The sequence below is a fragment of the Leopardus geoffroyi genome, chromosome A2, assembly GCF_018350155.1.
Source record: "Leopardus geoffroyi isolate Oge1 chromosome A2, O.geoffroyi_Oge1_pat1.0, whole genome shotgun sequence".
Lineage (NCBI taxonomy): Eukaryota > Metazoa > Chordata > Mammalia > Carnivora > Felidae > Leopardus > Leopardus geoffroyi.
Genome location: NC_059331.1, coordinates 78619955 through 78640450, shown reverse-complemented (window position 1 = coordinate 78640450; position 20496 = coordinate 78619955). Strand labels below are relative to the sequence as shown.

Below are 20496 nucleotides of genomic sequence, written 5' to 3'. Positions count from 1 at the left end.
GTGAAATAAGGGTGACTGAGAAAGATAAATACTATCCAATTCTAGTAGTTTTAATGCCATATAATATAGTTTTAACCCTTAGAAACCTTTAATTTCTAATGAAAACTAAAAAGTAAGCAATTGTGAGCCATTGTTACATTACCATTCTGTGGCTTAGCAAATTTATAAATACATTTTATAATCTCTAAAAACATATGCTTTCTCACAGTAAATTTTTTAGTGTGGCACAAAATATGTTTTACTAATAGACCCAAATGTCTTTAGTTTCTCTGTAAAAGGAAGCCCAAAGTTGATAAATCTACGTTCTGTAATTAATGTTTTAGTTTTTTTTTTTGGTTTGGAAGTGACCCAGATATGTAATAATTATTCATCATTTAACTTAACAAAAGGTTATATTTATTTAGTTAGAAAATTATATCTTATCCATCACTCATTCCATTTCTTGAATAAAGCGGTTACATTTAAATGGGAAGACAGACATAAAATTCTATCTTCTATATATCAACAGGATGAGTTCAGTAAGAGGAGGCTTTGTGCAGAGTGCTAAGGCCTGAGAGGCAGGAACAGCACAGGTCCACCTGCGAGTATCGAGCAAGGCCCATGGGACTGGATGTTTGCTAGACACAGGCAGAGAAGAGCATTCGAGATAGAGGGAACATTATATGCAAACTCAGATGTGTGAAAAAAAATAGCATATTTTTCAGACAACAAAATGTCTGCAGTGAATTAGTGTGTGTGTGTGTGTGTGTGTGTGTGTGTGTAAGACTGCTTGAAGGTTGAGTTGGAAGGGCCTCGTGTACTGTGCCTTAGAGTTTGAATTTGATTCCACACCAGTGAGGAGGGATTTTAAGGAGGAGAGTTGGTTAGGAGAAGAAACTGGAAGCAGGAAGGCCAGGTACAACCAGCTCTAGGAGCCCCAGAAATTACAGAGGACAGCAGGCCCAGCGAAGGTGGGCAGTGAATCAACAATGACACTACATATGGGCACTAAAAAGAAAGACACACTGTAAATAATCCAACTGATTGACAGGGACAGAAGACTAAAAATTCCTGAGTGCAAGGAGTCATTTCTGGGGCTTCTGTGAGAGGCCTTTGCCAGGTAGGACTCAAATAAACTGTGTGTTCACAAAGGTTGTTATCAAGTAGGCAGAGGGTTTTGTGTTTTGTTTTCTTTCAAAGGAGTAGTAAAACATTTACTGAAAAAAAGGCTTTATAACCATTGTTTGTTTGTTTGTTTTATCAAGTATGACTTCTGATCAGAGAGGTCTACTACACAGGAACTGATAAGGTGAGGGCAAGATATTTCTTAATTTCACTTTAGCTGAAGAAATTTCTCTATTGCTTTTGCAGGACTTTGGTTTTTTTCCTGCTGCAGTTAATCTGCCACCTTGTGGCCTGTTTGAGAAATTCCAGTTCTTGTAGATTGGAGAGAGGATTGAAGGAATCAATATTCTTTTGGTTACCACACGTATCAACACAGTACTGACTGTCACAAATAATACATCAGTGGAGGGATGCCTTCTTCTAACTATATAGTGTGTCTCTTAGCTGCAATCTAAAAGGTATTTTATAATTTCCCAAGAATTCATAGAGAATCAAGAAGTGCTTGAATCATAAATACTTTTTACATCTGTATGCTTTTGACTCCATCAAATGAAAACAAGAGTATAGTCCTTGTATTTTAATGGGAGAAGAAATTGCCCTAAAAGCTAGAGTCCTATATGATTAATTTCAACTTATAAAACATGACTTAAACATAGTAAGGTGAATTTACAAATCTAGAAGAAACCAGGATGCTGAGAAAACACCCATTAAGCTAAAATAAAGAGTAATCAGAAGCAGATAAATGAAATCTCTTTTCTGTGGTCGAGTCATGAGGCCATACATAATGATCTTTTTGAGAAACTGAGGCGGCTATTTCTGCGTGAGATGGACTGTCCTTGAATGGGATCACTTCTTAGATTCTGCACAATACAAATAAGCAATAACCCCATCCCACTGGTGTGTAGACTTACCCTTTTAGTTTCTGGATAATAAGGAGGTTGGGAGAAGAGTCCCAGAGAAAGGATGGGTTGGGGCACTGGAGAGCCAGAGTAGTACAGACTGGTTGAATTTCAGCCTTGTACTTAGTTCTACCTATTCTCATCCTCAGACATGCTGTCCAAAGAAAGATGTCTTTTTTAAAAATTGAGATATAATTGACATATAACATTAGGAGCTCAGTTCTTATCAGCTGGTGGGAGAGCTAGAATTAATTTTGCTGCCTCAACATATGATTTGTCCAGCGTACTCCCTTTCCCGAAGAACTACATTTTCCCTTTTCCCCAAGTCCTCCCAATTGGTGTCCTGGGTATCATTCCTGTACCTTCTGGAACTGAAATCATGCTTAATATACCAGCCCACTTTATTGAGACTCCCTTCTCCCAAGAGCTGAATTGTGACATCTTGTCACTGACTGCTAGCTAATAACTTGCTGAAGCCTGATGGACCTCACAATTGTCTCACCACATTGGACACCTCTGGTATCAATCCCAGCATGGAAAGAGCTGAGGTCCCAGAATCCTCTAGGACAATGGGATTTGCATTGCTGGCCCCTCCTGTTAGGGCCATCCTATGTCTGGGTAACTTTTTTTTTTTTTTTTTTTTTTCTGAGGGACAGAGACAGAGACACAGGGTGCAAGTGAGTGAGGAGCAGAGAAAGAGAGGGAGAGACAGAATTCTACAAGGGGCAGAGAGAGAGAGAGAGAGAGAGAGAGAGAAGTGGGGCTCACCCAAAGAGGGGCTCGAGCTCACGTGGGACTGGAACTCACCAACCATGAGCAAATGATCTGAAGTCCGATGCTTAACAACGGAGCCACCCAGGTGCCCAGTATGGGTAACTTTTTGAAGATGGGTTGCCTCCCCTTTCCCCGTGGCCCATCGCTGCCTCAACACTGAAGCCAAATGGTCAGAACCACCCAGCTGGTGGGAAGGTAAAACCTGAGCACTCCTCAGGGGAGGTTCAGATATTTTGAGAAGTCTGTGAGAAGATACCTGAAGAACACACACTGATCCTCCATGAACTCAACATCTGGAATCATAATAGAGGCTTCTGAAGCAAAGAAAGGGATGGGGGCAAAATAGATGTAAGTTATGAAGGTAATAGAATTGGAAAGATGAGGGGTGCTCTACTTAGAAAATTGTCTAAAGCAAAAAGTATGGCAATTGAGTCCCCAAGAGATCTTCCCATTTCCACAGCAGACATTACTCACTGGTTTCAGCATTCTTGCCTGCAGCACCCAGACTTAAAATCTGTCTCAATATAGCATTCCAGGTATTCACTACAAACCAATTAGTTGTCATGCAAGTTTAAAACTATCAACCATCCTGGATTCAAGTGAAGAAGTACCTTTCTTCTTCCTAAGCCACCAATATAGTACAACATAATGCGTGGATGAGGAAAGTCAGAATAGGAAACCAAAGAGGAAGTCTGTGCTAAGGTTAAAAAAGCTAACTTTTTAAGATCTTGTGGTATTAGAATTTAATATATTTTCTATTTAATTATGAGCATTTCACACAATTCTTCCTTTTATTCTAATTGCCTTCTTATGCCCAATACCATTTCCCCTCAGTGCAATCTCTCCCACAATGCCCACCCCTTTCTTTTTTTTCCATCCAGATTGACTGGTGTGCTGTTGAACTGAAAATGGAACGTCGTTGCCTGGAAGTTCATGTTGACCCTCAGGCAGCCAGACAAGTTAAGGCTGTGTATAGGAAAGATACCTCGGGAGCAGTCATGAGATTCAGGGGTACCTCTCCATGCTGAGTGGCCATTCATGCCTACTGGAATCTAATTTGTGATTCTGCCCAAAACCCTGCAAAAGGGGAGGTTCTGCAGGTACCAAATGTTCCCTGAGTATGTCCTTTTGCTCAAAGTCAAACAGAAAAACAAGAACAGAACAGGAGGTTGTTTAACCCAGCCCCAAGGAAAAGAAAGAAAAAATACTGGAAGCTGAAAGATTGCTTTCAGTGCAGCTCCTGGTGGGGGGTAGGGGCTTAGGTTAAATTAAACATTCATACCATCCCTTTACAATCTAGGAAGCACAACCTGGCAGCTACTCCTGGTTAAAGCTGGTCTCAGATATCCAACTATCAGCAAAATGTATCCACTTAGACATCCTACTGTCACCTGTGAATGTTACCACCCTTCTACCCCTAAAACTGAAACCTCAGTCATCACTGATGTCCCTTTTTTTCTTAATAATCAGCATCTAACTGCTTCAATGTCCAACAGATTCTCCTCTCAAGATGTCTCTGGGTCCACTCCTTTCTCTATCCATGACTGCTCCCTTGTTCTTATCCTCATCACTTCATCACCCTTGGATTACTGGATCCATTTGGTCTCACTCACTTTCCAGCTTCAATTCCCTCCAGTACCAGACTAATATTCCTCAACTCCTACCCTGACTCAATAAACCACCAATGGATTCCCATACTGACTTTCAAAGCTTAAAACTCTCTGGGTTGCTATGCAGTTACCATAATCAGTCACCATATTTCCTATCTACACTATTGTTAGTTATTTCCTATTGGTATGCATGTGTCCCCAAAATCATGTTTCCACACAAACGGTGAGTGCAAGTGGCCTTCCGCGTGCCTTTTAGCATAAATCAGGGGTTCAAGTGAGATCCTACAGTTTTATGTGTTCTTAGCAAGACCTTTCCACCTTCATCGCATTACTCATCAAGGCTATTTTCACTCTGCTTTTTAGTATTGCGTGTGTTGCCTCAAAAATTCCAGGTCTCCCTGTTCTTCCCCATCTCCCTCACTCTAATACTTGCATGACCCTACACATCCCCTTTTCTGACTTCATCTCCCACTGTTCCTCACCTCCTGAAATAACCTGAATGTGCCTTTTGGAACTCACTCTCCAGGAGCAGCAAAATTTCCTATATGCTTAACTTCCCCTCTGAATATTTTCATTGTCTTTCCCTCACTAAAGGTTGACTCTCCCTTAAGGATACAGTTTGGATAAAGCTGCTCCTGTAGCTTTCTCAAATAAGTGCTGCTTTCTCTTCCACATCTCCCTGGCCAAGAGGTCTGGGAGAGGGGGGCTTTCATGTTCTCCTTGCTCCTCTTTACTGGTTCTAGACAATTCCTCTTCCTCTTCTCTACAAGCATCCAACTTTGATATTATGTCATAATATTATGTTGCCTACTTCTCTTCCTTGTGACAGTCACCTATCAACCAACTGCTTACAGTCCATCACTCTTTGAAGATTTTACTTCTGAGTCATTGTCACCCTCCTCAATATATTCCTGTTATGGTTCTTGGTGATGTCAGAATAAGTAATTCTCCCAATAAATGGACTTCTCAGTTCTTTGACCTCTTCTTTTCCAAAGGTCATAGTATAAATTTTATTTTTACCAACAACTATAACTTTATATTTCATCATTTCTAATCATTACTATCTCTCTAGCTTACTTCCTCTACTACTTGGCCTCCAAGAATCTTCTACTATACCAAAACCTACAATGTATTGCTTTCTCCACCTTTACATGGACCTTTGTTCCTCTCTTATCCTCATGAACTTCCTTTCCCAGATTCAATTCTATGGTCAATCATCATATTTATTGCACTGCATACAGCCTCAGCTCCCTTGCTTCTCTCTCATTTTGATATGCTTCCTTGTGTTAAAGTATAGTAACCTTTGTAAACGAGACTCTGATGCAAATATTAAATGAATGCAGATCAACTATTTATTCAATTAATCAGTTAATGTTAAATAAATGCAGATTAAATATTGTATTGAATTAATTAGTTAATGAAGAAAGTAAGAAGAAGTTATAACCAGTTCAAAGAGCACTTAAGAAGCTAAGTACAGGATTGCTACATGAGGTACAAACCTAGTTAACATTTAACAAGGGTCATAAATTATGTGTTCCACTGGGCAATAATTACCTGTATTCCTACTGGACAAAAACTACAACTTGATATGTACCTCCACATATTACCCGGAAACTTTAATCAATAGTTAACTGTGAGTTGAACTAGATTTGTTCTCCTATACAATCCTTGGGTGGCCATATGACAAAGAAGGACATTGGACTCAGTTTTGCCTCATTTCTAAAAACAATAATTTTTTCTTTCAGAAAAACAATTTTCTGACTCTTGGTAAAATAACAAAGTAGTTTAACCCAACCATTATGCACTTATACTACACAGCTAAACATGTCTGGAGTAAAACAAAACTAAAGCTCTGAAATGAAATTCATGATCACCAGTTCAAGGAGACTCGGCTGCATAGCAACCAAGTTCTATTACCTAGTTGATTCACCCTCCCACTCTTCTAGGCTACATTTCCTCTCTACCAAACCTCTAACATCTCTTTTCCTTTCCCCACTCTAAGCCAAGAATTTTGTAACTTACTTCACTGAGGAAATATAAACAATAAAAATAAAAATTTTAAACTGCTACTGTTGCATTCACATACCTGTATGCATTTGTGCCCATACATTTCTCTTTCTCTTCTATTAAAATCAATGAACTGTCTTCACTCCTAGAAAAAGTCAAGACTCAACTTTAGGCTACTAGCCATAATGGAGTAACAGGGTTGAACTTAACTTTTTACCTTAAACAACGTGAAAATGAAACAAAATGTATGAAAGAGCAGATTTCAGGCATTTGACAACAGGCAGCATGGAATAGTTATCTCCAAGAAAAGGATAACAAGTGAATCCTATTATTGCCCCAGCTTACTGTGCAGAGGAATTTCCAGGCCACAGTGCCAGGAGTGGAATAGCAACAAGAGCCTAAAAGTCTTTCTGAGTTGAGGAAACATATATTGGGGTTTGGGGAGGCCAGGACATCTAAAAAAATTATAGGAGGGAGTTGCAGAGAAAAGCTGTGATGATCTACAGAGAAGTCCCTTTAAGTCTTGGGCCAAGTACTATACATTCGTATGAGTAAACTATTCAAAGCTTGGAAAGAACCACAGGAAAAGAGTAGGTGGGACAATCCCTAGGACTCACACAGAGTTGATTGTAATTTATATTAGTACCAGCCAGAGTAGAAAGATTTCCTAATATGTAGGTCATTTGGTAATGTCCTCAGAAGGGTGTTGCCTTAGCAGTGATGTTAAGTTGGCCCTGAATTAAAGCCTTGCTAGGATCAAAATGATTCCAAGTAACTCAACATGTCCCAAAACAAAATCCAAAGATATTAAAATCAATACTTTAAATCTGGCACCCAGTAATGTAAAATTCACAATGTCAGGCATCCAATAAGAAAAATACCAATAATACTATGAAACTGGAAAATGTGACCCATAAACAGAAAAAAGAAAAAGCTGTCAATAGATACAGAGAAATATGACACAGAAAAAGAATTAGCTGACAATGAAAATAAAACAGCTATTATAAATATACTCCATATGCTCCAGAACAAAAGCAAAACATACACATGATGAGGAGAGAAAAATAAGATATTTTAAAAGACAAATGTTGAAATTATAGAAATAAAAATACCTGAAATAAAAAATACACTGGATGGTAGTAATAGCAGATTAGACACTGTGGAAGAAAAATAAGTGAATTTGAAGATATAACATTAGCAACTACTCAAATTAGGGGTGTGCTGGGGGGCTCAGTCAGTTAAGTATCTGACTTTAGCTGAGGTCGTGGTCTGACAGTTTGTGGGTTCAAGCCCTGCTTTGGGCTGTCTGCTGTCAGCATAGAGCCTACTTCAGATCTTCTGTCCCCCCACTCTCTCTGCACCTTCCCACCTCGTTCTCTCTCTCTCTCTTTCACAAAATAAACTTAAAAAAAAAAAAAAAGAAACTACTCAAATTAAACACATAGAGAAAAAACCTGAAAAAAATAAAGACCATCAATGACCTCTGGGACTAAATTGAGCAGCCTAATCTATACATGTAATTGGAGTCCCAAAAGTAGAGGATATGGAAAGAAACAAAAACTATTTGAAGAATCAGTAGCCAAAAAATTTCCAACTTTGATGTAAACTAAAACCTCACTGTTCTAAGAAGCTTAATAAAACCCAAACATGAAAAAAATCCACACGAGACATGTCATAATCAAATTGCTGAAACCCCATAAAAAAGAGAAAAAAAATTCAATGAACCAGAAGAAAAAGGACACATTACATACAGAGGAACAAAGGTAAGATTTCAGCAGACTTGCTTCAGATTTGCAAGTCAGATACTCTCTGTAAATTACTCAAAGAAAAAAGCTGTCAACCTAAAATTCTGCATTGGTCAAATTAAGGCAAAACCCAAGAGAAATGAAAGCATATTTCCAAAGAAAGACATGTGTACAAAGGTTCACAGCAGCTTTGTTTGTAATAGAGGAAATGTGGAAACAACCTATATATCCATTAATAGGTAAATAGAGGGGAAAAAATGTGATATAAGAATGTCAATACATACAACAACAGGAGTGAAACGCTAATAATTATGCTGAGTGAAAGAAGCCAGATTTAAATGAGTACATAATTATGATTTCATTTAAATACAATTCCAAAACAAAATGCAAACTAATTGGTAGTAACAGAAAGTAAATCAGTTCCTGCCTAGGGAAGCAGGGAATGGGAAGAAGTTACAAAAGGAAATAAGATACTCTTGGGGGTAATGGATATGTTCATTATTTTGATTATAGTGATAGTGTCATAGGTGCGTACACATGTCAAAGTTTATCAAATTATATACTGTAAATTTGTGCAGTTTATAATAGGACAATGACACCTCAAAAAAGCTTCTTTAAAAAATTAAATCAAAACAAAGACATTTCAGACAAAAACAAAATGAGATAATTCATTGCCAACAGATTTTTACTATAAGAAATGGTAAAGGAAAAATAACACCAGATGGAAATTTGGATCTAAACAAGGAGTAATGAGAAAAAAATTTTAAGTATACAAGCAAATATAACAGATTGTTTCTCATTATAAAAATATCTTGAAAAAAATTGATTGTCTAAAGTAAAAATAACAGAAAATTGAGTCCATACATATGTGGAAGTAAAATGTATGACGATTGCACAAAGGATGAGAAGGGAGTATAAATTTACTTTTGTAAGATTTTTACCATCTATGTTAAGTAGTGTAATATTTGATGGTAGACTTTGTTCACATAAAGAAATATATTTTAAAGCCTAGGGACATGACTTAAAACAAAAAAAACCCAAACAGGTGTAATTAAGAAGCCTACATATGAAATAATAATTAAAAATCCTTGAATCCAAGAGAAGACAGGAAAAAAAGGGAAAAAAGAAAGAAAGAACATAGGAGATAAATTGAAAAAACTGCAAGATGGTATATTTATATTCAATTATATTGATGATTACATAAATATAAATGGTACACTTTCCAGTTAAAAGAGATTGTCAGATTAAATAAGAAGCAAGATCCAACTTTATTGTGTTTATAAGAAACACTTTAAATATAATGGCATTTAGAGATTAAAAGGATAGAAAATTATGTTTCATCCTAACATTAGTGAAAAGAAAAACAGAGTGGCTAGATAATCCTCAGAATGTAGAAAGGAAAATTATCAGAAAGAAAGAGAATACTTTAGAATGAAAGAGTGACTTCATCAAGAGGATATAAGAAGCCTAGTAAATGCCAACCACTTGTCTATAAACTAGATCCTATCCCCATTAACCTACTCAAGGTCAACTCTTGAACAAATTATTCCCTCTCCTGTAATACCAGTTTTTCTTCTTTACTGGAACTTCTGCATTAGTATATAAAGAAGCTTTAATTTATCCTGTTAAAAATAGATACATTCCTTCTTGACCCCAGATCTTTCTCCAGCTCATATTCACTCATGTTCAACTCTCTTTCTTCTTTATATACACTTTCTGTTAAAGGTTGTTTATACTTGCCCTTTCTAAATTCTTTCCTCTCATTCTAAAATCCATTCCAATCAGACTTTTGCCTAAAAACACTATTAAAACATTTTTGTCAAGGTCACCTATGATCTTCACCTCATTAAATCCAATAGTCAATTCTCAGGCCTGATTTACTTGATCTAACAATAAGATTTGACACAGGTGATCACTCCCTACTCCTTTATAAGCTTTCTTTTCTTGACTTTCAAGAGTCCACAGACTCTTGGTTTTGTGCCTGCCTCCTCCTTAGTCTCATTTCCGTTCCTGGTTTATTCCTGACTTCATAATATTACAGCACTCTAGGGATCAGACTTTAGTCCTTTTTTTCTTTTTTATCTACACTCACTTCCTTGGTGATTTCACTTAGTCTTACAGCTTTAAATGCCATCTGCATGCTTGCTAATGACTTCCAAATTTATATCTCTAGCCTAAACTTTTCACTTGTTATAGGGACTTGAATATTTAATTACCTATTCATCATCTCTAACCAGGTTTTTGATAAGGATCTCAAGCTTAACATGTCAAAAATTGAACTGGCTCTACTTGGTCATGATCTGGGAGAACCTGGTGAACACTGGCTTAAGACAATCACTCACAAATGAGACAGCCTTTGTTCCTGGTTTTCAGAGAAGTTCCAGCACTCAGAGCAAAAAATCTAAAATAAAAATAAGAAATAAAATATGGTTTTGGATGCCCTGGAGAGGGAAGAACAATTTGGCTTAACCTACATCAGCACTCCCACAAGGCAACACAGCATAGGGCCAAGAAAGACTTTCCCTGGCTTTTGATTTATCCCCTAGGTAAAAGGAAGAGCATTTGGGTGAATACCTGTTTCCCCAGCTATATAGGACAATGCCAAATGGGCTCATTTCTCTCTCTTCCTTTCCAGAATGCTAATTAAAAGCTCTATGATTTGGAGGGTGGGAAGAGGTGAGGAGAATGACAGAACTCTTGGAGGACATAAAAGGGACATAGATCCTAACTGTCTTGTGGATTTCATCCAGAAGCCTGTCCATAAGTTTCTGAGAGTGATTCACCCATCGATCAACTCCAACTGACTAATAGGTACCCACGGTGCTCTGCAAGCCTCACCTCCACCCTATGGCCAGCTCCCTACGTGTGCTCTTGACAATGGTGCATGTGGGTTTTGGTAGACTGCCAAGGAGCACACACAGAAAATTGGCTGAATCTGCAGGCTAAAGAAAGAGACCACAAAATTGAGCTTTAGGGCCACATGTGGGAAAACAAAAGAGAGGCTATGAATACAGAGCCTGGTGTGTTGCAGGATCCAGAGAAGGCATATAAGTTTAAGAATTGTGCCACAAAATGAAGTAAGAAGCAAGGGCAAGGGTATCCACAGAAGGCCCGAGACAGCCTCAGAATAAGGTATCTTTTTCCCAAATGCAATTAGTAAAATTGTACAAGATGATTGCTATTTCAAATATAAAGACAACAATGAAAAGCTTCAAGGAACATGCAAAATGAAGGTAAAAAGACACTACCAAAGAATTACAATAATCTTCTGGTAACTGAACACAAAGCTCAATGATTTACCTGATAAAGAATTTAAAAGAGCTGTTTTAAGGAAACTCAATGAACTACAAAAACAAAACAAAACAAAAACAAAAACAAAAACAAAAAAAAACACAGAAAGACAATTCAATAGGAGATTCAGAAAACAAGGCATAAACTAAGTGAGAAATTTAACTAAGAGATAGAAATCATAAAAAAAGAACCAAGTAGATATAGAACTGAAGTATTTTCTCAAACTCCTCCAAAAAACTGAAGAGACAATACTCTCAAACTCATTTTATGAGGCCAGCATTACTTTGATACCAAAACCAGATAAGAACAATTCAAGAGAAGAAAACAAAGACAAATATCCTTGATAAATATAGATATATTCTCAACAAATATTAGTAAACCGAATTCAACAATACATTGAAAAGATTATACATCATGACAAGCAAGATTGATTGTAGGGATGCAAGGATGGTTCAACATATGCATATCAATAAGTGATATATCACACTCAGAGAATGAAAGATTAAAATCTTACAATCATCTCAATACATGCAGGAAAAACATTTGACAAAAATACAGCACTCTTTCATAACAAAAACTCTCAATGAATTGGATATAGAAGGAACATACCTCAACATAATAAATTCCATATATGATAAGCCCACAGTTAACATCACACCCAACAGCAAAAGGGTGAAAGCTTTTCCTCTAAAATCAGGAATAGGACCTCTGTTTTTAATTCGGCATAGTACTGCAAGTTCTACCCAGGGCAACCAGGGAAGAAAAAGAAATAAAAGTCATCTAAATTGGAAGGAAGAAGTACATTTGTCTTTATTTTCAGATGATATTATATATGGAAAATCCTAAATTCCACCAAAAAACTGATAGACTAATTAACAAATTTAGTAAAGTTGCAGGATACAAAATCATCATACAGAAACCAGTGGAATTTCTGTATTCTAACAATGAAATATCTAAGAAATAAAACAATTCAATAATATTGTATTATGTACGTGAAAGTTGCTAAGGGAGTAAATCTAAGTGTTCTCACCACAAGAAAGTGATGGTAATTATGTGATGTGATAGAGGTGCTAGCTATACTAAGGTGGTGATCATTTTCAATACGCAAGTGTATAAAATCAACACATTGTACACTGTAAACTTACACAATGTTATATGTCAATTATATAAATAAAGTTGGGGGAAAAAGGACGTGTCAAGTGGATATCTACATGATACTGGTCTCATAAATGAATGTTTATGTCATCTATGTCTGGTCTTTGCTCTTTTAAAATATAGGCACTTAATTCCATACATTTCTCTCCAAATAATATTAAAAAAAATTTTTTTTTACATTTATTCATTTTTGAGAGACAGAGAGAGACAGAACACAAGCAGAGGAGGGGCAGAGAGAGAGGGAGACACAGAATCTGAAGCAGGTTCCAGGCTCCGAGCTGTCAGCACAGAGCCCACCACAGGGCTTGAACTCACAAACTGCGAGATCATGACCTGAGCCAAAGTCAGATGCTTAACTGACTGAGCCACCCAGTCGCCCCCTCCAAATAATATTTTAGCTACATCCATGATTTTTAAAATGAGGTATATGCATTATAATTTAGTTCTAATTTTTTTCTTCTAATTTCCTTTTAATTTCTTCATGGACCCATTAGTTATCTTGAAGAACACTTGGTTTGTTTATGTACTTTGGAACTCTTTTGTTAGATGTGTAAACATGCATAATTGTTATATATCCTGATTTATTGACACTTTTATTTTCATGAAATAGCCCACTTCATATCTACTAATATTTTTTTTCCTTAAAGTCTATTTTATCTGATATTACAGTAGTCACCCAAGCTTTTTATGGTTACTATTTGCATGACATAACTTTTTCTATCTTTTTGCTTTCAACCTACTTGTGTCTATGAATCTAACATGTGTTTCTTATAGAAAACATACTGTGGGATCATGCTTTAAAAAAAGTCCAGTCTGACAGTCTGTGCTTTTGGACTGGGATATAATCCATTCACATTTAATGTAATTATTGATATGGTTGGATTTATGTCTACCATTTGTTCTATTTGTTTTCCATATGCCTCATGTCATCTCTTTTACTGACTTCTTTTGTGTCAGATACTTATTTTTGAGGGTACCATTTTAACTCATTGGTTGACTTTTAATTGTATTTTTTTAAGTTATTTTCTTAGTGGTTGGGATTACAATATGTATCTTAACATAATATACATCAGTTTATTAGTGGATTCATTCTGATAAAAATTTCTTTGACATTGATTCATTTCCTCTGCCCTGCTATTTGTCATATATATGTCTATATGCTATAAACCAATAATATGGTATTATATTTACTATTATATGCAAATTTATTTTATTTATTTTTTTCAACGTTTATTTATTTCTGGGACAGAGAGAGACAGAGCATGAACGGGGGAGGGGCAGAGAGAGAGGGAGACACAGAGTCGGAAACAGGCTCCAGGCTCTGAGCCATCAGCCCAGAGCCCGACGCGGGGCTCGAACTCACGGACCGCGAGATCGTGACCTGGCTGAAGTCGGACGCTTAACCGACTGCGCCACCCAGGCGCCCCTGCAAATTTATTTTTTAAAAGAAAAATAAGATTTATCTGAGAATGTTTTTATTTTGCCATTTTTGTTTTGGTTATTTTTTTGGTGGGTAGAGACTTTTCTAATCTCTTCACCATAGTTGGAAGACCTGCCTCCAAATACATTTTTACAGCAATTTTTGGTTAAGTCAATATTTAGCAAAAACTGTAAATGCATGAATGATTTTATATCTGAAGTAGATAGTATACTATGCTTATGGTTCACTTTACTTTTTCCTGTAATTAAAAAATACTTTAGGGGCACCTGGGTGGCTCAGTTGGTTAAGTGTCCAATTCTTGGTTTTAGCTCATGTCATGATCTCACAGTTTCATGAGTTTGAACCCTGTATTGGGGTCTGCGCTGGCAGCACAGAGTCTGCTTGGGATTCTCTCTCCCTCTCTCTCTTCTCTGCCCCTCCCCCACTTGCACTGTCTCTCTCTCTCTCAAAATAAATAAATAAACTTAAAAAAATACTTCATGTTTTTTATTTTCTTAGATTCAATCTTCAAGGTCTTCATCTCAATAAAGTTTTACTATGATCAAATATATCAGATAGACTATCACCTCTTTCTTTCTATGGAGATACGTCTTTTAGAGTCCTTCATTCCCCACCCCCCCAACCCCCCTAAATCTTGACTATTTATTCTTTGGGTCTCTTGTACAGCTATTCTGATAATTTTCTCTCTTTTCTGTGTTGAATGCGCTGTTTCCTGGGTTAAATGTCTTTGTCTTGGAGGCCAAGTAAAATTGTGATCTAATAATGGGCTCTTGAGTTAGATTGCTTGAGTTCAGACTCCATCTCTATACTATTAGTTGTGCTACCTTGGAGACATTGTCTATGTCTCAATCTTCCCATCTGTAAAATGGTGGTGAAAAGACAGTACTTACCTCATTCTGCTGTCCTAAAGATCAAGTGAGCAAATACATAAACACTAACTACTATTGGGGAAGTAAGTTTTGGTGGAGCCCATGCAGTTGAGAAATGTGCAGAAGTATAATTTTTGAAACTTGTATAGCTAATAATTCTAACACTTAGTTATCTTATTGGGTGTAGAATTTTAGGTTGAAAATATTTTGTCCTTAGAATTTTAAAGGTATTGTGCTGTGTCTTGTGGCTTCCAGTGTTGTTATTGATAAGTCTGATGCCATTCTGACTGCCATCCTTTTTTGTAAGTGTTAATTTTTTTTCTTTTTGGAAGTTTTTAGAATGTTTTATTCTTGGTGCTTTGAAATTTTCATCCTGATGTGTCTTCGAGTATTTGTTTTTTTTTTTTTTTTTTTTAATTTTTTTTTTCAACGTTTTATTTATTTTTGGGACAGAGAGAGACAGAGCATGAATGGGGGAGGTGCAGAGAGAGAGGGAGACACAGAATCGGAAACAGGCTCCAGGCTCTGAGCCATCAGCCCAGAGCCCGACGCGGGGCTCGAACTCACGGACCGCGAGATCGTGACCTGGCTGAAGTCGGACGCTTAACCGACTGCGCCACCCAGGCGCCCCTCGAGTATTTGTTTTTTGATTCATTGTGCTGTCTACTCCATTGATCTGTTACTCTAAGAATTTTTCTTGTGTTATTTCTTTGATAATTACCTTTCCCTGTTCTCTCTGTTCAGGCTTCCTGGAATTTATATTCATTAGAGATTGGCTCTTAAAGATTAATCATTTAATTACATTATCCTTTTACTCCTATTGTCTCTATTTTTTAATTTTTTAATTCATTCTCATAGATTTCCCCCCAATCTTTCTATTGAATTATTTTAAATTTCTGCTATCATGTCTTTCATTTACAAGAGCTCTTAATTTTATTTTTTGCTTGTTTTTAATGTTTATTTATTTTGAGAGAGAGAGAGAGAGAAAGAGAACACAAGCAGAGGAGGAGCAGAGAGAGAGAGAGGGAGAGAGAGAATCCCAAGCAGGTTCTATGCTTAGTACAGAGCCTAACATGGGGCTCAATCTTATGACTGAGAGATTATGACCTGAGCCAAAATCAGGAGTTGGAGGCTTAACTGAATGAACCACCCAGGCTTCCCAACAATTCTATTTTTTCAGACTTTATACAGCTTTCTGTTTTCTTTCATGGATAGAATAGCTCTCATCTTTCTGAGGATATAAATGATAATTTCTTTTCTCCTGGTACATGTTATCTGTGTTTTTCCTGAGTTCTTTTTTTTTTTTTTCCTGTGGCTTTGTACTTGGCCTCTCAAGTTGGAGTCTTTCTCAAATATTTGGTGATCTTTTGTTCTCCTTTGTCACATAAGAGTGATGCACTAAAATTTCAGAGAGAACAAGATTTGCTGACTGAACAACCAGAAGACTTTTTGATTATGTAATCCCCAGATATTAATATAGATATTGTCTTTGAGGATGATCAGTGTCACAATAGTTAGCTTAGTTAGCTAGGATAGCCTAGTTTACCTGCAGGAATAAGTAAAAATTTATTTCATGATACTTTAAGTGTTTGTCGTAGCAGGGAAAAAGCAAGCATAAGGATTACACATTGCCTCTTGAATACTTCTACCCAGAATTAATAGGCATGCCTTCTCACATGTCATTGACTAAAGCGAATCACATGTCTGCTAACTTCAAAGAATGGGAAGTGCGGTCTTCCCCAGGGCTCAGAGGAAGAGAACAACAAATAATACTGGACAGCAGCACTAATGTTTACCACACCGACTGGGCTGCTTCCTTAAAAATATTATTCTTGATCTTCTCATTGCCCCTTAGCGGATTATTCAGACAATAAGCATCCACTTGCTCAAGTATTGGGAGGTTGTTTTTTTGTTTTTTTTTTTTCTGATGAATACAGTTTGTTGATTAAATAGAAATTTTTTAAAAAGCTAGAGGTAAACAAAAAGATTCCTTTGCCTACTAAACTTCCTGCAGAAGTTAGAATAAAAGGCCTTAAATTTTTCTTTTTTCCCTCATTCTATGTCTTCCTAAAGTCACTGCTGATCTTATCACAGCACCAGTTAGGAGACAAAACCAGGTAGAAATGAAGGTAACAGCAAATAGAGTTGCAGTTTGGATCTGGTTGTGGCCAGCCTCTCAAGGACTAGTTTTGTAATTTAAAATTAACTCTAAGCAGCTCCACCCTAAATGGAGTGAAGCTGACAAAAGAAAGAGGCTGTGTTAATTAAAAAAGTCTTCCAGGACCCAGAGCCATGAACAAGGAGACACTTTATCTACAAGTGCCCAGGCAGCAATGGTGGAATTCAGGTTTCCTGGGCAGATGTAATTTAGATTCTTCAGTGATAAAGAGTTTGAATTTGAAGGCATCTCTCTCTTTAAGCCAACAATACCCTGAAGAGCAAACAGGTCCCAGGCACTACTGTTTTGGAATACTGGATACAAAAGTGACTGTAAACCTAAATTGTCTGCACAAGTTCATCAGAAGACTTTAAAACCCACCCATATTTCTGTGTCTGATTCCAAAGGAACTAGTTGCTCAGGTTGCAGATAAGTTATGCCTGGCTCATGGTTTCTTTCCCTTATACTTCAGGATGTTAAACTAATAGTAAGTGGTCACATAATTTTACTAAGCAAATATATAAAGCTAAAAAGAGCACCCTTGTCCTAAAGCATAGATTTGTGGTAAAATTTGAAGCTAGACTGGCCAGCAGATAAAAGAATGCTGTAACCCTGTCACCCTAAATCGGCTCTCTGAGCCCTGTGAGCAGGGGCCACCCCAGACTCATTCCCCACTATGAGAGGAGAGTCATTGAGAAAGTTCCTTTTTTTTTTTTTTTCAACGTTTATTTATTTTTGGGACAGAGAGAGACAGAGCATGAAGGGGGGAGAAGCAGAGAGAGAGGGAGACACAGAATCGGAAACAGGCTCCAGGCTCTGAGCCATCAGCCCAGAGCCTGATGCGGGGCTCGAACTCACGGACCGCGAGATCGTGACCTGGCTGAAGTCGGACGCTTAACCGACTGCGCCACCCAGGCGCCCCGAGAAAGTTCTTAGCCCACTGCTGGGCCTCCAGAAGTGGCCTTCTGGTGTACATTGTCCTCCTCAGCTACAAACAAATTATTCCTACTGCTCTATGCATTCACAACTGTACAGAGTTCCTCGACCACCTCTGGAATGCAGTATGAAAGGTGCCATTTATACCTTTAAGACCCTACACAATATGGCAGCTCATATGCTAACTGAGGTCCCCATGTTGATCAATCACCAGATGCAGGCCACCTTGGGGCAGGGCATAACCTTGGAGGAGGTGGCTCTTTGCAGATAAGACAATCCCTAAAGGAACTGACAATTGAGTTCTGCTGTCTCAAAGCACTCTCAGTAGCTGGGACATGAATCTTCATTGAAGAGGGATCCTAGTGCCCACCACACTGCTACATCAAGTCATTTCCCCTGCAAACTCTTTAACTAGATTTCAAAGTTCCTCAAATTTCGGCCTCAGATTCACAGTTAACTGTCCACAGTTATCAGACCAGTAGCACTTGTTCCCAAACCCTCAACTCTTTCCTTTCGACCTCATTATTTCCCCACTTTATTTCTGATTTGTCATACTGTCTCATGTATATCTATCCATATGGGTAAGCTTAGTTCCACATTTATGTTTATGTTTGCTTAGTAACTTTCCTCTATTGTTATAATAAGCCTCTCCCTGTCTAAAAAACAAAGAATCAGGCTCCAAATAAATATAATATTTGCTGGACACATCCAAATTTTCATCTTTTAAAATGCTTTCATTATATAACTAGGTTGCAGAGGGTGAAGTTAATTGACTTTCAACTCAACTTGTTTGCTCCCACCGAGTTGGCTTTTTTTTTGTGTTTTTCATGAACCAAACTCTATCTAATTTACTGACAAAAGTGTATTCCTGTCAGTTTATTCTGGCCACAGGAGAAATCTACTTGTCTTTCTAAGGAAGAAGAAGACTCATTTTCTCAAAATGACAAGAGAAACTAGGCCAGCTAGAGTTAGAAAATCTCCTTTACATCTCCTCTTCTGGCCATTAAGCTGGGAAGATGAGTTGATAACTTGCTCCCCACCATCTTTACTGTAGCCTAAGCAATATTAAGCTTCACTGGGATAAACAGGTTCTGAGTTTCAGTTTTTGCTTAATGGCACCTGAGTGCATTCTTGAAATTCAGTGATTAATCATTTCAGCACTCTGTGGCTGCATTCATTGGCACTCCATGTACAATAGGACCAATTAGGAAATACGTTTTCTGGCATTGATTCCATTCCATTGAATAACTCCCCATATTCAGCTGTAATCTCTAAGTATTGTCCAGCATAAGTGGTCTATATAAGAACTGTGAATTTCTCCCCAACATGGTCTCTTTTCCAAGCACAATTACATCCTAGGCTAAAGCCTCACAGACCCCTTACCAGGGTACTAGGTAAGACACCAATCTCAATTTTCTGCTCTTTGGACAATCTCTTTGATCACCTCCAATTCCTGATAAAATCTCCCTGCTATTTCTAAGCAAGTACAAGTGCTTTCCAAGTACACATGAGCCAAAAATGCACAGAGATTTCAGAACAAAGTGAGGTCCAAAGTAACTGTCAAGCAATATTCAGGGGGCAGGGGTGGGACAGGTGAATATATTTGGGTGTATTTTAAAAGTTAAGTAAGACTGAAGCTGTATGTGTACCACCCAAATTATCTGTTTCCACGTGCTCTTTAAGGAGTGAAAATTGGATTGACTCTTTTGAACTTTGCATTTTTAAGAAAATATTACCTCTTACTCATCATCAAAGGGGAATCCTTTTGGTTTCATTTATTTTTTTAAAAGTAAATTCTACACCTTACATGGGGCTCAAACTCACAACCCCAAGATCAAGAGTCACTTGCTTTATGGACTAAAGCCAGCTAGGCAGGCCTAAGGGGAATCCTTTTGAAATTCCAGTGGTAGGGATTAACAGGAGAACCATGAGGATAGTTTCTCTTTTGTCTGTAATCAAAAGCATACTTGATTAGGTATAGCTAAAGGTGTGGTATTGACTGAGAAAGCAGTTTCTTCTTGGATACTACTTCACACATGGAACCCAGAATTGATTACAGTCACTTTGTACCATTTTCTAAACAGCTATCTGGCTTTGGAGGAGCTAATAACGCAAAGAAAGGGTTTTGTTGTTTTTATTATAACTGCTTGTTTATTCAGTCACTATACATTATATTATTATGTAAGACCTTAAAATTTATTGGGAATCTATGAACAATGAAAAAGACACTGAACATGGAAAGCTGTAAAGACATGTTCCCTGTCCTTGAGAAACACAGCATTTATTTGGAGAAACTTCAGATTGAAAGATTTAATCTTTTTGGGGGGTGGAAGGGACTTTAGAGATCTCTTAGTTCAAGTCCCTCATTTCAGAAAAGGAGAATTCATCACTGAGAACTGATGTGATTTTTGATTTATTTAGAATCACATGGTCTGCAACAGTTCAATATTAATTTATGAATCAGCTCATCCTAAAATTTATCTTTTATTTTGTTAAGAAGAATATTT

The 20496-nt window shown here is 37.3% G+C and overlaps 1 long non-coding RNA gene across 2 annotated transcripts in view; it reads right to left on the bottom strand.

The window, feature by feature from the left end:
* The window catches only part of LOC123606317, a 241392-nt gene that overhangs the window by 174458 nt on the left and 46438 nt on the right, over positions 1-20496 (bottom strand). For both annotated transcript variants that reach the window (XR_006716226.1, XR_006716227.1), the window contains exon 2: positions 6474-6539. This is a non-coding gene — a long non-coding RNA (uncharacterized LOC123606317). The remainder of the gene's footprint in view (positions 1-6473; positions 6540-20496) is intronic.